This window comes from Excalfactoria chinensis, chromosome 1 (genome assembly GCF_039878825.1).
Source record: "Excalfactoria chinensis isolate bCotChi1 chromosome 1, bCotChi1.hap2, whole genome shotgun sequence".
Lineage (NCBI taxonomy): Eukaryota > Metazoa > Chordata > Aves > Galliformes > Phasianidae > Excalfactoria > Excalfactoria chinensis.
This window is the reverse complement of record NC_092825.1, coordinates 114,906,919-114,920,231: the sequence shown is the minus strand read 5'-3', so window position 1 is coordinate 114,920,231 and position 13,313 is coordinate 114,906,919. Positions and strand designations below refer to the sequence as shown.

At 40.0% G+C, this 13,313-nt stretch overlaps 1 protein-coding gene across 2 annotated transcripts in view; it reads left to right on the top strand.

Moving 5' to 3' along the window:
- REPS2 (RALBP1 associated Eps domain containing 2) overlaps positions 1-13,313 on the top strand; it is a 97,328-nt gene that overhangs the window by 59,230 nt on the left and 24,785 nt on the right. The gene's annotated exons all lie outside the window — the stretch shown is intronic.

Sequence of the window (13,313 nt, the reverse complement as noted above, 5' to 3'; positions counted from 1 at the left end):
AGGGTAATTTCTTTTGACATATGAATTCGTGTTGAGGGGGACAGAAAGATGTAGAATTGTGTCTAGAGGGAAATAAAAGCAAATCATACTCCAGCGCTTTAATATTGAAGCACTGCTTTTTCATTACACAGTGAGTGGTGGAAAGAGAAGCTGTTTGTTCAGGAGAGCAGGCACCCAGAGCTGCGGAGCTCTGGCAGTGTCCTTGAACTGGGCCAGAGGTTTATGCAGCGCACACCAATCATCTGCCTCAAGGACTAGGTTAAACATGGTCATGTTTATGCTTCATAGGAAAGCCAAGGTCTGACTGTGTCAAGGAATGTTTTAACTGGGTTCTCTAATGTAGTTGTTGGAGTAGAAAAAAAAAAGAAGTGTTTTGCCTGTTGCTGTGTAGGACTTCTTTGTGCAAACAGCGGATGGAACTCAGGAGCCCTGTTATGTGCGCCTAACCCTGGAACTCACCAGCAGTAAACAACTTTTGTTTTACCCTTACACAGTGAAGCAATTCCTGATCTTTGACTACGATTCCTATTCTGGGGTCTGTTGCCCCTAATTGTGATTTTAGTATACATAAAAAATATATATATTGTGAAAACAAATAGAGCCAAGTATGCATTTTATAAGGCAGCAAATCTTCTCAGATTCCAGATAAAATGCATAACTGCAAGGGAGTTAACTTGGATTTAAGTTTCTCTTGGAACACAAACAAAAAGAGAATGTAAATTCTCTAAGAAATCATTCTGCAAATGAAAAGTAACATCTTGCTTTGAAATGGATCTTCTTGAAAGTCAGCGTTACCATTGAAGTAAAATAATTATTTCTTCTGGGCAACTTTACAGACTGGAAGTGTTATAGAATATGGCTAAAGGAATGGATAACTCATTGATAGTTTTTGGATGGCTTCATCACTGGAAATGGGACAAATAGCTAAAGATAGGCAATATTTTATTTAGAAAAGAAAAATGTTTAAAAAAAAAAGAAAAAGAAACCATCTTCCCAGAAGTACATACTTCGGTTATCCAAAAGCTACTCATTATACTTAGTTCATATTTACAGATATGTATAACTGGAAAAAGAATTGGCTCTAGGTTGACAAAACCTGAAATATAGTGTGCTACCAAATTGCGGAAATGTGAATGGTCTCCCAGAGGTTCAGCTTCCTCCTTTGCCTGCAGGGTCTCGGCCTGTAGTTTATTGCTGTCTTGAATATGCCCTAATAATAATACTAAATGTTTGGGGTGGTTGTCTTTCAGTCCCTTCCGATGGAGCTCTTCTATTTTGGTGTCCAAAATGTAAATACTGTGGAAGAATATGGAGAAATTTGTAGCCTTTGAGGGTTTAAGGAAGAATTTGTTAAACAGTGTATAGCCATGGTGCATTTGTCTTGCTTTGCTTTCATTAAAGGTGTCTGCATTGGAAGTAGTGTTTTCAGTTCTTTGTTCTATGAAGAAACATGAACATGCACTTTTCTGTCATTAAGCCCTGTATGTTCGCTATTCTGTAGCATCCTGTTGACTTTATACAGATGCTTTCTCCCACTTCTCTTGTTTAGTCCACTGCCTTTTCTTCCTTCTTTCCCTGTTGGATTTGCCATTAATTAGAAGCTCCAGGCTCATCATTTTATGTATTCAGATACCTTTGTCATCTAAAGACAGTTCTTCATGGAATGGTCAATTTTCAGGAGCCAAATGCTTTGTAAAGAGAATTTTTAAAAGAAACTGAGAACTGTCACCTTAAACCCAAAAACCCTGGAAGGGCAAGTGGCATGTGCACACGCACTGAGTAAATTGCAGACAGTTGTATAATAACAAGCTGTATTTCTATTTCTGCTGACAGTATAAAGCATGATGTTAGAATAGTTTCCATCTGCAATTGGAAGTTACAATTAAAGATTTTCAATATAGATGATGTGATGGCAGTGTGCTATTTAGGTTTGCTTGTGATTGGGATGATACAAGCTGGTATAAATATCAAACCGGATGTGAGTCTACCCGCGGGCTGGTTAATTACTTTCCTAGTGTACTCTTGACTGAAAGTTCATTGTTTTCTCCTTGTCTTCCTTTCTGGTTTGTCAAAATAGTCTTATTGTTATAGCTGAGCCACAAAAATTAGCAGCTAGAATTTGGATGGCTGGAAGGCCATCCCTTCTAGACCCACTGTGTTGCTATTGTCAGTACAGAAAAACAGACACTATAATCGGCCATTCTAATAGCTTTCAACTAATCACATCCTATGTGATTAGAATAATTCCATTCTGGTGCCTTCGTTTTTGTCCTACTAATTCTTGTTCTGAAATAATCCTGATTGAGCAAGTCTGGTGAATAATCTGCTTCTGTATGAGCGCTCAGTAGCATTAACATTTGTTTTCAGTTCCTCATTGGTCATATTGGTCTATGGGTATCACTTCTTATATTGTGAAGCTATCAGTGGTTTGGAACATTATTTGTTGTATTTCATTTCTAAATGGCAGAATAAGAAAAATCTTTTCTTCAGGTGAATTCAACCAATGGCTATGGCAGACCACTACTGGGTTTGAATTTCACAGAATCATAGAATGGTGTGAGTGGAAAGTGTCCCTTAAAGGTTGTGTAGTCCACCTCCCCACAAGGAACAGGGATACCTACAGCTCAATTAGGGTGCTCAGAGCCCATTCAGCCTGTCCTTGAATGTCTCCAGGGATGGGGCATTTATCACCTCTATTGCCAACCTATTCCTTACCACTCTTACTATTGTATTTTATCATTTACTGAGCTGTTTTTCTCAGTTGTGAGAGGGTAAAAAATAAAAATAAATAAAAAATAAATAAAAATGGAACCTAAGAATAATTCATCAGGTTATATGGCATGCTTGAGAAAATATTAATAATAAGACCATTACCATACTGGTAATATACCGTATGCTGAAGAAACCTCACAATGTTCAACACTGAGGTTACTAAATACTGGCATCAAAGAAGCATCCTGCCTACTGCAGAGCTGTTTCCTCTACCCCACCAGAGCTGTCATAGGATGCCCCTGTTTTTTGCTTTGCTTTGCAGGGTGATGTGTTTTCTCAAGCACTGCACAAACAAGTTGCTACAGTTAAAGTCTCAGTGTCTTAAAGAAGAGGATTTTCAAACCCCACTGCTCCCTGAAGAGTTTTGCCTACAGTATCTGCATAAGCCTGTTTTATTCTATTTAACTAGAGGAAGGTCATTGTGAGCCAGTCCATCTGTGAGTATGCATGAGAATTTCTGTAAAGACATGTTAGGAGACAGAAAACTTTTCTCTCCTTTTTTTTTTTTTTCTAATGGTGAAGTCTTTGTGTTAGCATCTGACAGAAATTTAGCACAGCTAGATTCTTGGTGTATTTCTTCTTGTTGAATATATAATCTCTGGCATTTGGCCTATGTACATATGAAGAAAATATTTGGCTGGGTGTAGTGCATTCCTGGAAAGACAACAGCAGGTTTTAAGCACACACACAAAAAAAGTCAGTTTAAATTTATGCGTGACCTGGTTTACATCTCCATTTTTCTGCTAGCCTGCTGTCTAGCCAGATGCAAGGCAAGAGATTCTAGCATAAGGACTGTGCACAGAAGTGTCTGCCGAATCAGCTCCTCTTTGGGCTCCTGATGCCCCAGCACTGGGGTGAGGGAAGAAGGCACTGGAGGAGCCCAGCAAAGATCCAGGGTTTGCCTTGGGCTGGGAAAGGTCCTGTCTTCAGGATTAGAGCTGAAAAACACACCTGCTGTCTTCCAGCATTTTGTTTGATCACATTTTCAGCCTGTGAGAGCTACGGTTGGGCCATTGTAGGCAGTAGGAGCAGTCAGGGGCTTGTTAGATTGATACTGATGCCTCTGAAATACAATTAAATACATCTATTATGGAAGACATTTTATTTCCCATTTAGTTTCATTTCTGAAGTGCATAACTTCTTTTTATTATCAGTTCTGTAGAACAGGAGATATTTGTTTGCAAAAGAGTATTTGTGTCGATGGAACAACATAGTTGTCATTGGTGATGTAGTTTCATGCTGATAGGGAAGTACATTGAGTGTCTCTGTAATTCTTCAAAACAGACCTATAGCTATTTACAAATGATTTTTAGACTGAACATTTTCAAGTGCTTGTTAGCTTATGAGCCTCCTCTCCTGCTGAGGCCGCCCGTGTGGTGAGGAACATGAGGAGCGCAGGTGCCATATTGCTCGTACCTGCAAGCAAACCCTCAGTGTAACTTGGGGTCACTCTGTGAGGGATGTGGGCTTCTGTAACACAGTTTTATTTCTTTCTCTCTTTCAAAATGTGAGGTGTTAATCACCATGCGTAATTGGGAAGGCAGGAACAGGCTAGTGTTTTACCAGAATGTGTTTTTATAAAATCACAGAATGCTTTGAGTTGGAAGGGACCTGTAAAGACCATCTGGTCCAACTATCCTGCAATGAACAGGGACACCTACAGACACATCAGTGTGCTCAGAGCCATGTCTAGCCTGACCTTAAGTGTCTCCCAGGAGATGCACCTCCAGGTAGGTTTTCCTACTTACAGCCAGATCTGTAAGCTCTGCCTGCATTGGCTGGGCTTGTTATGGCTGCCAAAGAAGAAAATGTCCCCTCTGCTCCCACTGTGGTGGTTACAGGAGGGAGACAAGGGCACAGATTTATTGGTGTGCATCAGCATTCCTGTGCACGATCCAGGTCCCCACATCACTTCTGTGTTCCTTCATATCTACCATTCTCACTTGGTGTAAAATTGTACTTTCATTGTATGACTCAGTTGATGAGCACATTTTATCCTTTTTTTCTTCATGCCTTTGAAGAACCGGAGTCCTCTTTTGTATGGTTCTGTTACTTCCTCAAACCCTCTTTACTTTGTTCAACTAGCACAACCTTTCCTTGAATGTATGGGCTTAAGAATGTCTGTTTTCTGAGTGTGGAGATTTCCAAATAGTAGAGGTCTGTTGAGATGTCTTTGTGGTTGTTTCTTTTGCATATTTGCAGATCCACAGCCAAATTTTATGTCCAGATATCAAATAAAATACTTATGTGTTTGTGTGGGAGAGAGGGCTTGGATAACCAAGCGATGGTGTACTGTCACACAATAGAAACCAGGCTGAGTAGTTACTCTGTAACACTATTTTCAGCTGTTTTCAGTTACATCGTATTTCTAGCTCAGAAAACAAGTGAGGGTAATTTTCTCTTTTGAGTACGTGGAACCTGGTGCTAAAACACTTGCCAAAGTTAACCTAGATAGATATGGTTATTGCATTATCTTCTGGATTATTTATGCTTGCTTACATGTCCTAGGAAATACCTGTATCTATTGAGGTTAGCTATCTGCAAGTCTTAGCTACCGAAGATAAACTTTTGTGGGATTAGGGAGTTATGTTGTTTGCCTTAACATAAATACCAGTTTTTGAATTAATGCTTTGGTTCAAAATTGAAATGGCAAGATGAATGTAGAATAGCCATCCCCTTCTTTAGGCTGAATTTAAATCACAGTGAATTACACAAAGTAATTACTTTAAATGACTCCTTCCTCTCATGCAGTTGTATTTGTCTTGATTTAGTAAGATCCAACTACTTGGGTAATAAATAGGGAAGGATTTTTCTCGTGCTGTAGAACTTTGCTATCTTGCATATCACTGTCTTGTATTTATTAAAAGATTAAGTTACAAAGGTGACAGTTCTGAGGAACCTTTCTTTAGGATAGCAGTAATGACAAATACTACCTGCAAAATATGCCCTTTGCAGAATACTGTTGGTACAACATACAAGAATTTTAATGCTGGCTTGATCAAGCACGGAGTGCAGGGTGAAGTTAACATCTTTGTAAGGACTGTAACAACAATTAATATTTAATTATATTTTTTTTCCACGCATAAACCAAAGCACAGAGAGCACAAAATTCAGCTGACATTCATGCTGCTTTTTCTCACGCAGCGAACCGCTGAAAGAAAATATTGTGAAATGCTTTCTTAACATAAATGTTGCATTTATTTTTTCTTATGTCAGGAGTAGCTTTTTTTTTTTTTTTTCTTTTGGGAACCAGCCCCTGATCTGTTTTTGAAGCTGTTGTTTCCTTCCAGTCCCGTTCTCTTTCAGAATATATGTGATCACAGAACTGGGCTTATTCTGAATTAAATATGAATGTTTTCCCTCTGATTTGCATGGGAGATTTTTATGCCTTTCAGCCTTTTAGAATTTTTTATGAAGGATATAAGTGTTTACAGCTATGAAGCTAATTTCTTTCCCAACTAGAAAAGGTTATATTCAAGATTGGATGGACAGGAGAAGATAGTGAGGACATAAATGGATGAATGGTTATTAAATGATAGGAATCCGATGGGTTACCTTATTTTTTCATTTCTAGATTTTGAAATTTGTATATATCTCTAAGAGCTGAAGCCAGAATGTACTTTTATGTAAACTGGGGCAAATCTCGCCAGCCTTTAAAGTCTGTTTATTGGCAATTTCTCTATACTGAACTTTTAAAATGTTTTACCTCATTTTTCTAATCATAGCTCTTGTGTTTCTGGGACTGAAGGATAGCTTATAGTCTGATTTCATTCTGTTGCAGGATGTTAAAGCTAGGAAGTATTGGGATGAAATTTTCAACCCAAAAGTAAAGTTGTTAAGGCTGAAAAGTTCTTGACTGTCCCTCCCAGCCTCACTGACCTTGGCCAAGATATTTACCTGGTCCTGTTTGGCTCACTATAGTCTTTGAAAACAAACAAACAAATCTTATCCATCCTAGAATAGCTTACAGTGTAGGTAAAACAGTTTTGCAAGAAAGGATCTCATATGTATTTCTCCTGTGGCAAAAAGGGGGGGCAAGTTGCCTCCCTTGTAGGAAAGACTTGGCAGATAAAGATTTCCTCTGAAGTCTGAGGTGGGGCTCAGGGATTGTGGCCAGTAGACTGTTGCTCTTCCCAACTACTGGGATTCTGCGTTGATCTCTATTAGATGTGATCACAGGCAGCAGGAGCAGGTGACATCCCTCTGTAAGCCTCTAGCAGTCCCTCCGGGGTATTCTTGGGGTGAGAAACTCTGTCAGCGTGGATCCGTAGGAGCTTGGTGGAGACACTCTGCCTCCCTGTGGGTGGAGAACGAAGCTAAATGAGAGGGAAGGAACAAAGTCATGAATGGTTCTGTTCATGGAGCAGGAGGGAGGGAGAAGTGGTTCCCAGACAGAATCACACAGAAAAGAAACGAGTAGAGAAAACAGTAACTTGAAAATGGAATGGTTTATGGAGGAGGAGGGGGAGATGATTAGAATGGATCCATGGACAAAAGCAGGTATTTCACAATCACCTTACTAAGAGTCCTTCAGTAAATTTACTTTAACAGGCTACAACCTTTAAGATTTTTTTTCTTGTTGCAAATTTCTAAAGACGTATTTGTGAGAATTCATGATTCACATCTCTTGAAAAAAAGAAGTTATTTCACAATCACTGCACTAAAGTACATGAAGGTAAATAAGGAAGGGGTGCAGAAAAGGGTATCTGTTATGTGATACCCAAGTATTCCAATTTCAATGAAAAAGAGGAAAGTTTTATAAGACATAAGTAAACATGAATTGGATTTCAAGCTTAGACTTAGAACTTTTTTCTGTGGTCTGCCTTTGGCAACAGAAGCAGGAAAAATACCTCAAACAACTTTCCAAACTAGCCTCAGAGTGGTAGAGCAGAAATGCCAGCTTTCAAGCTACCAAGGCACCGAAGCAACTGGTGAGAACTCTTTCAGTATAATAATTCATTCTGTTGGATTATTTCTTAGAACTGTTTCTGTATTGTAGGTTATTCACTTCTTGGCAAAATTAATTTAATGTTCTTCTGTTAAATCTGACCTTGGAGCTTTGCACCCTGAGTCTACATAAACTGATGTGAATCTGCGATGCATCTTCTCTCTTCCTTGATCCAATAGTGGTGGCTGTACTGTGCTGACCTGTGGCTTCCATGTGAAAACTACCAAACACACCAGCCAGAGGAACTCTGTCACATTGTTTTCTTTCAATTTAAGTCCCAGCTCAGCTGCAGAAGGAGTGCCATTGCAGGAACAGAAAAGAAACAAGAACCTGAACTTAAGTCCACTTCAACGAGGGCAGTCTGAATTTAGGATTAATTTAGTTCTTGTACCATCTGACACACACGGGGCTTTTTCTTCTTTTGGGAATGGCACCTGAGATAGGAGGAGCAGTGAAACAATGAGTGGGATGAAAGATGGGGGGCCACTGGCAGCTGCAAGGGCCAGTTCAGGGTGAACAGTCTCCTTTGGTAGCAGTAACTAGTTTCATCTTGGCTAGAAATACTCAAAATGGCCCCTGACCCAGGGAAACCACCCTTCAGCAAAAAAAAAAAGGGGCATTGCTTACACACACATTCAGCTCAAATAATCTGAAGCATATTGTTTCACTTAACAGCTTCAATTTGTCTGAAGTGATACCTGGAGTAAGGTGATAGACATTAAAACTGGGAAGGAATACAGCTGCAAAGAATATGAATAAAATGAATATCTGGAATGGAAATGTTTCAGGAAATATGGTTTTATATGCTGGTGTTTTACTATGAATTTTTATTTATTTATTTCTTAATAGCATGTCCAACATTTCAGTTTATTATGGCAGATTTTCGGTTTGATTGGGTGGAAGAGGTGCAGCCTGTTACAGGTTGATCTAACAGATCCCAAAGACCCATTTTTGTCTCACCCTAATCTTGATGTCCTTCCCTGCTGCTGTGTATGGTAAGCTGAAGGCCTGTTTGCCATAGGTTTAACAGGACTAGGATAAATCTGTGTTTTTTTCCTTGGGACTACTCTTGCTTGATCAAATAACAGAAAAGGAACTGAGGATTTGTTGTGTGTGCTATGGAAGTTGGAGACAGAGTGACTTAGCTGGATAGGATGATACACCCCATTCTCAGAATGTAAAATTACATCCCAGTGTTTGTTTTAAAATGTTAATCTAGCTTCATATTGGAAAACCTGCTTTTTTATCTAGTGTGGTGACCTTTTAGGGCTATTAAACCTTTGTGATTGCTGAAGTAGGGCAGGAAAATGGTCCTGGCTACTTGCCATGCTGATAGTCCACTCTTATGTGTAAACACAGAGGGATGTGGTTGTTGCCTGAAGGCCTTATCACTGCCTTTGTGGGAGTAACTAGTGCATGAAAATGCTATCATTTGCAGCAATACTTGTGATGCAGACACTTGGATGTACTTAAATATCTTTTACTGGTACCTGAACAGTCCTTCTACTGTGCTGTCTTTGAGATTTCATTTGCATTGCTCACTCTGGTATAACCACCACCAAGATGTACAGTAATGACACACCTGTGGGCACACCTGTGGGACTGTGAACGCCCTTCCTGCAGTCTTCCTTCAGGGAGGAAATTCTGTGGGTACCTCTTGCTCCCTACACCTGTAAAGGGTGTACTCCCTTGGTGCAGCTCCTTGCTTTTTGTAGTTGCTTGTTTTCTTTGATGTGGGGATGTGTTTCAAAATCCTGTTAAAATGGGCTGGAAGACAGGTGGGACCTGTGTATCTGGCTTCCAGTTCCTAGGCCATTGGATCATATCACTGTCATTGGAGGTGTCATGGGGAGCACAGCACTAGTTGTGGGGGGGGAGGGGACTGGTGTTTTTAGAGTAGCTGAAGAGTGGAATTACACATTTTCTTGGTGGAGGAAGCTGAAGGACCTATTATAAGCCATTAAATTTCTTTTTCATTGCCTTGTGTGGAAAATAGCTTTTTATTATTATTTTTTTGAATAAGTTGTTATTAGTCCTCAAAATTTAACTAACTAGCAATTGTGCTCACGTAAGCATGATTTCCTTCTAACAACAGGCCAAAGACGTTCGGCAACAGCAGGGATTTTATGAATATTTCATGAGTAGCTTAAGTTAGAATTTGCAGGATTAAATAGAGGAAACTGGGTCAAATGCACATGGTGTAAGCATATAACTTCTTTAATGCTGAATTAATGTATGGCCTATTTTGAAAGCTGAAGAAGTGTTTTGTTCTGCTTTTAATTTGACCATCTTATGGGAAAGAATTGTTTTCCCTTTGGAATTTTGTTGGGGGCTAATCCCAGTAGTCTTTTGAGGCTTCATAGTGTGTGGGGCTTTGCCAACACATCAGGATGTACTTTTCCAGCCAGACTAGTGCCTTGCCGCTTAAAACATTCCCTTCTGCTTTTCTAGGTATATCAGTGAGCTGGAGGAGTTGGGGAGCGGAACAGCAGGTGCTACATCTCTAGAGCAGTGCTGAAGCTAAGGCCACTTTTCAGTGCTCCCATAGTACTCCTTTTGAGGGCCTGCTGAACCATAAGCAAGCAGTTCTGAAAACATGGGACCTGCATACTCTTGGCAGGGCAAGAGCAGCAGCTGTGGGCAGTACCTATGGTTTGCCTCTCAAACCCCTGTGGCAGCAGCACCCTGCATAGTGTCATGCTCACTAGGCAGCTTGCATGGCTTGTGCTCCTTGCCTGAACTGTTTGGCCTGCAGAGGTGATCTCCTCTTGATGACAAGCAGTGGCCATATTGGGAAGGCAAGGTGCACTCATTGAAGCACAGCTCCCACAAGATTTCCTGAAGATGAACATATTGAATTGAGCATATGTACTTGGTGCTACCGAAGTGTGCAGTTGCTTGACCTGCAGAGCATTTGTGTTTGAGTTGGACTGTGTTTGTTTTCAAATGTTGTTAATATCTGTAGCTGCTAAAGCTCAGTATCTGCACGGCCAGTTCCAGTGCTCAGATAAAGGAAATAGTAATCTGGATTTGAGACTGAAAGAAAGGAAGCCTTCTTACTCCACTGTTCATTTCCAAAGACTGATGGTGTGGAAGAGAGATGGAGAGTGTGGTGGAGAGGACATCATGCTGGTATTGCAGTGACCTAACAGATGGAGCTACTTAACACAAGAGAAAGGATTGTAATTGCTTTATCTGTGTGTTGCTTTGTTTGTTTGTTTGTTTTTCCAGATCTCTTTTGTGTATTAGGTATGTTAGTGGCTCCTTCTTAACCTCAGTTGGGTTGTAATTCTCCTATTTCTGTCTACCACTGTCTGCAATGATATTAGGTTTCATTTTGATTCAAAAGATGATGATACAGAAGATGCAAAAGCCCGGAATACTGTAGAATCATAGAACCATCGAGACTGGAAAAGTCCTCCAAGGTCACTGAATCCAACTGTCAACCCATCGCCACCATGCACACTAAACCATAAAACTCTTGGGAGGGGTGAATAGTCAGTGTGACTGTTCCCAATAATTTCATCCATGCATTTTTACTTTCACGTCACTGGCTTAACGCTTAACACTTCTGGTCTTTTTATTTTCAACCATGTAGACATTTTTAGGTTTGGTATATAAAATATGTAAATGGCTACGTTGTAACAAGGCTTGTAATGGTCTTTGTGGCTTTTTAAAATATACATAGAAATAAAAAGTGTATAAATGTAATTGCTTGTTTAGCATTATTGTGGTAGAAAGCATTTCTATGTTTAATATTTAAAAAACAAAAACAAAAAAAACAACAAAAACTATTCAAGTAACAGTGCAAGATGGACTGTCTTGCCTCTTTACCGGTGCAAGTTGCTGAGCACTCAATGCAACAAGAACCTGGGGAGGGTAAACCACCTAAGGAGTTCCATCAGTCATTATGGTTTCTCCATGTTGGCCTAGTCCTCCTCTCTGCAGTTGCCTTTGGAAAACCTCATCTGTCCTGTAGTATTTTCCCATGATTGATTTTAGGTATTTTAAGGAAACCAAACTGCAGCTGGACCTTTGTGATTGTTACCTTCCTCTATGCTAGTTCAGGATAAAAGCTGAAATTGTTTTATGCTAAAGAGGCCTAGAACTGACCATCAAGGATTCATCTTCCTCCCCTAACTTCTCCTTCTCCCTTTAGAATATCTCCAGCGAGTAATGACAGTAGCATACAGAAGAACCACATTGTGGCTCATGTCCTGCCTCACACCATCATGGTGCTGTCAGTGCTCTATTAATACTGTGTCAGCTGAAATCAGGGCATGAGGGCAGTGCTGTTCAGTGCTGACTCAAGTGATGGCAAATAACTGTTTGTATTTTGATACACTGGCTAAACACGGGGTTCTGAACAGCAAAGCGTATGCAGCCTTGTTTTCTGGTTTGATAAAAGAATCTGAGAATAGGTTTCAAGATTGCAAAAAAAATTATCAATTTATGTTTGCAGCACCATTTTCAGATGATGTAAGTATGTGACCTGCAAGTTTTCAAATGAAATCATTGAAGTTGCAGTCCGGTATTCAGCTCAAAAATCTGATCATGTCTCTCTTCTGGACTCTTATAATCCCTATCTTAGCAGAGAGAAATACCCTTCATTTCACAGTCACGCCTTATTCGTGTCATCACTTTTTGGCACTGCATACATTTGTGAACAACTGTTTTCAAGACTGAAGCACAAGAGGAATAAAGTGTCATCAAAAATCTCTAGGAATCCATTGAGAGCTCACTGAGAAAGGCAGCTATTGCCTTTGAACCAGACTGATGTGTTTGTTTAATAGAAACAAGGCCACATATCCCCCTGGTTTTGTGGTTTTTGTTCCTCTCTTTTTAAAAATGTTTTAACAAAAATAGTAGAAATTTAATTGTTTTGTAACATATATTAACAACATTGTATAATTTTTAAGTGTTTCTCCAAACAGTTCCTCCTGTTTTATGATGTTGGTCCATGACATCAGAGGCAGATGTTGGTTGTATGGCAGTAGAGGTTGAACGTTCCCACCAATATTTCCATACATGTTGTTGCCATGTGACAGGTGGCAGCAGAGAGGCAGTCTGACGCAATGGCGTCTGACAAAGAAATGTGAATGAAGCTCAGGAGTGCAATTGAAATCCTCCATACAGAAAAGATGGCACCCGCTGACATTCACTGATGCTTACTGAACATTTCTGGAGACTAACCAGTGGATGTGAGCACAGTGAGGTGGTGGGTGGTGCATTTCAGCAATGGTGAGTGATGGTGACAGTGGGTCACCTATGCTGGTGCAGATGGTTATGAGCGTGGCATGTAGGCTCCTGTTTATCAGCGGTGACAATGTTGAAAAATGTGGTTGTGTCAATGCTCATGGTGGTGACTGTGTTGAAGAACTGTGTTCTGTAGCTGAGAATTTTCTCTATCAATTAGTGTCATTGTGCTTTTTGTATCTGTCGTAGTTTCCACGGAAATAAATGGGAGGCATTACTTTTGGAGTAACTTAGGGTATTTGTTGCCCAAGATGATTCCTGTTCATTCAGTGTGACCCAGACAAGCAAAAAAAGTTGGACACTTGAGTTTTAGGCTTTTATTTTTCTAATTCCCCTG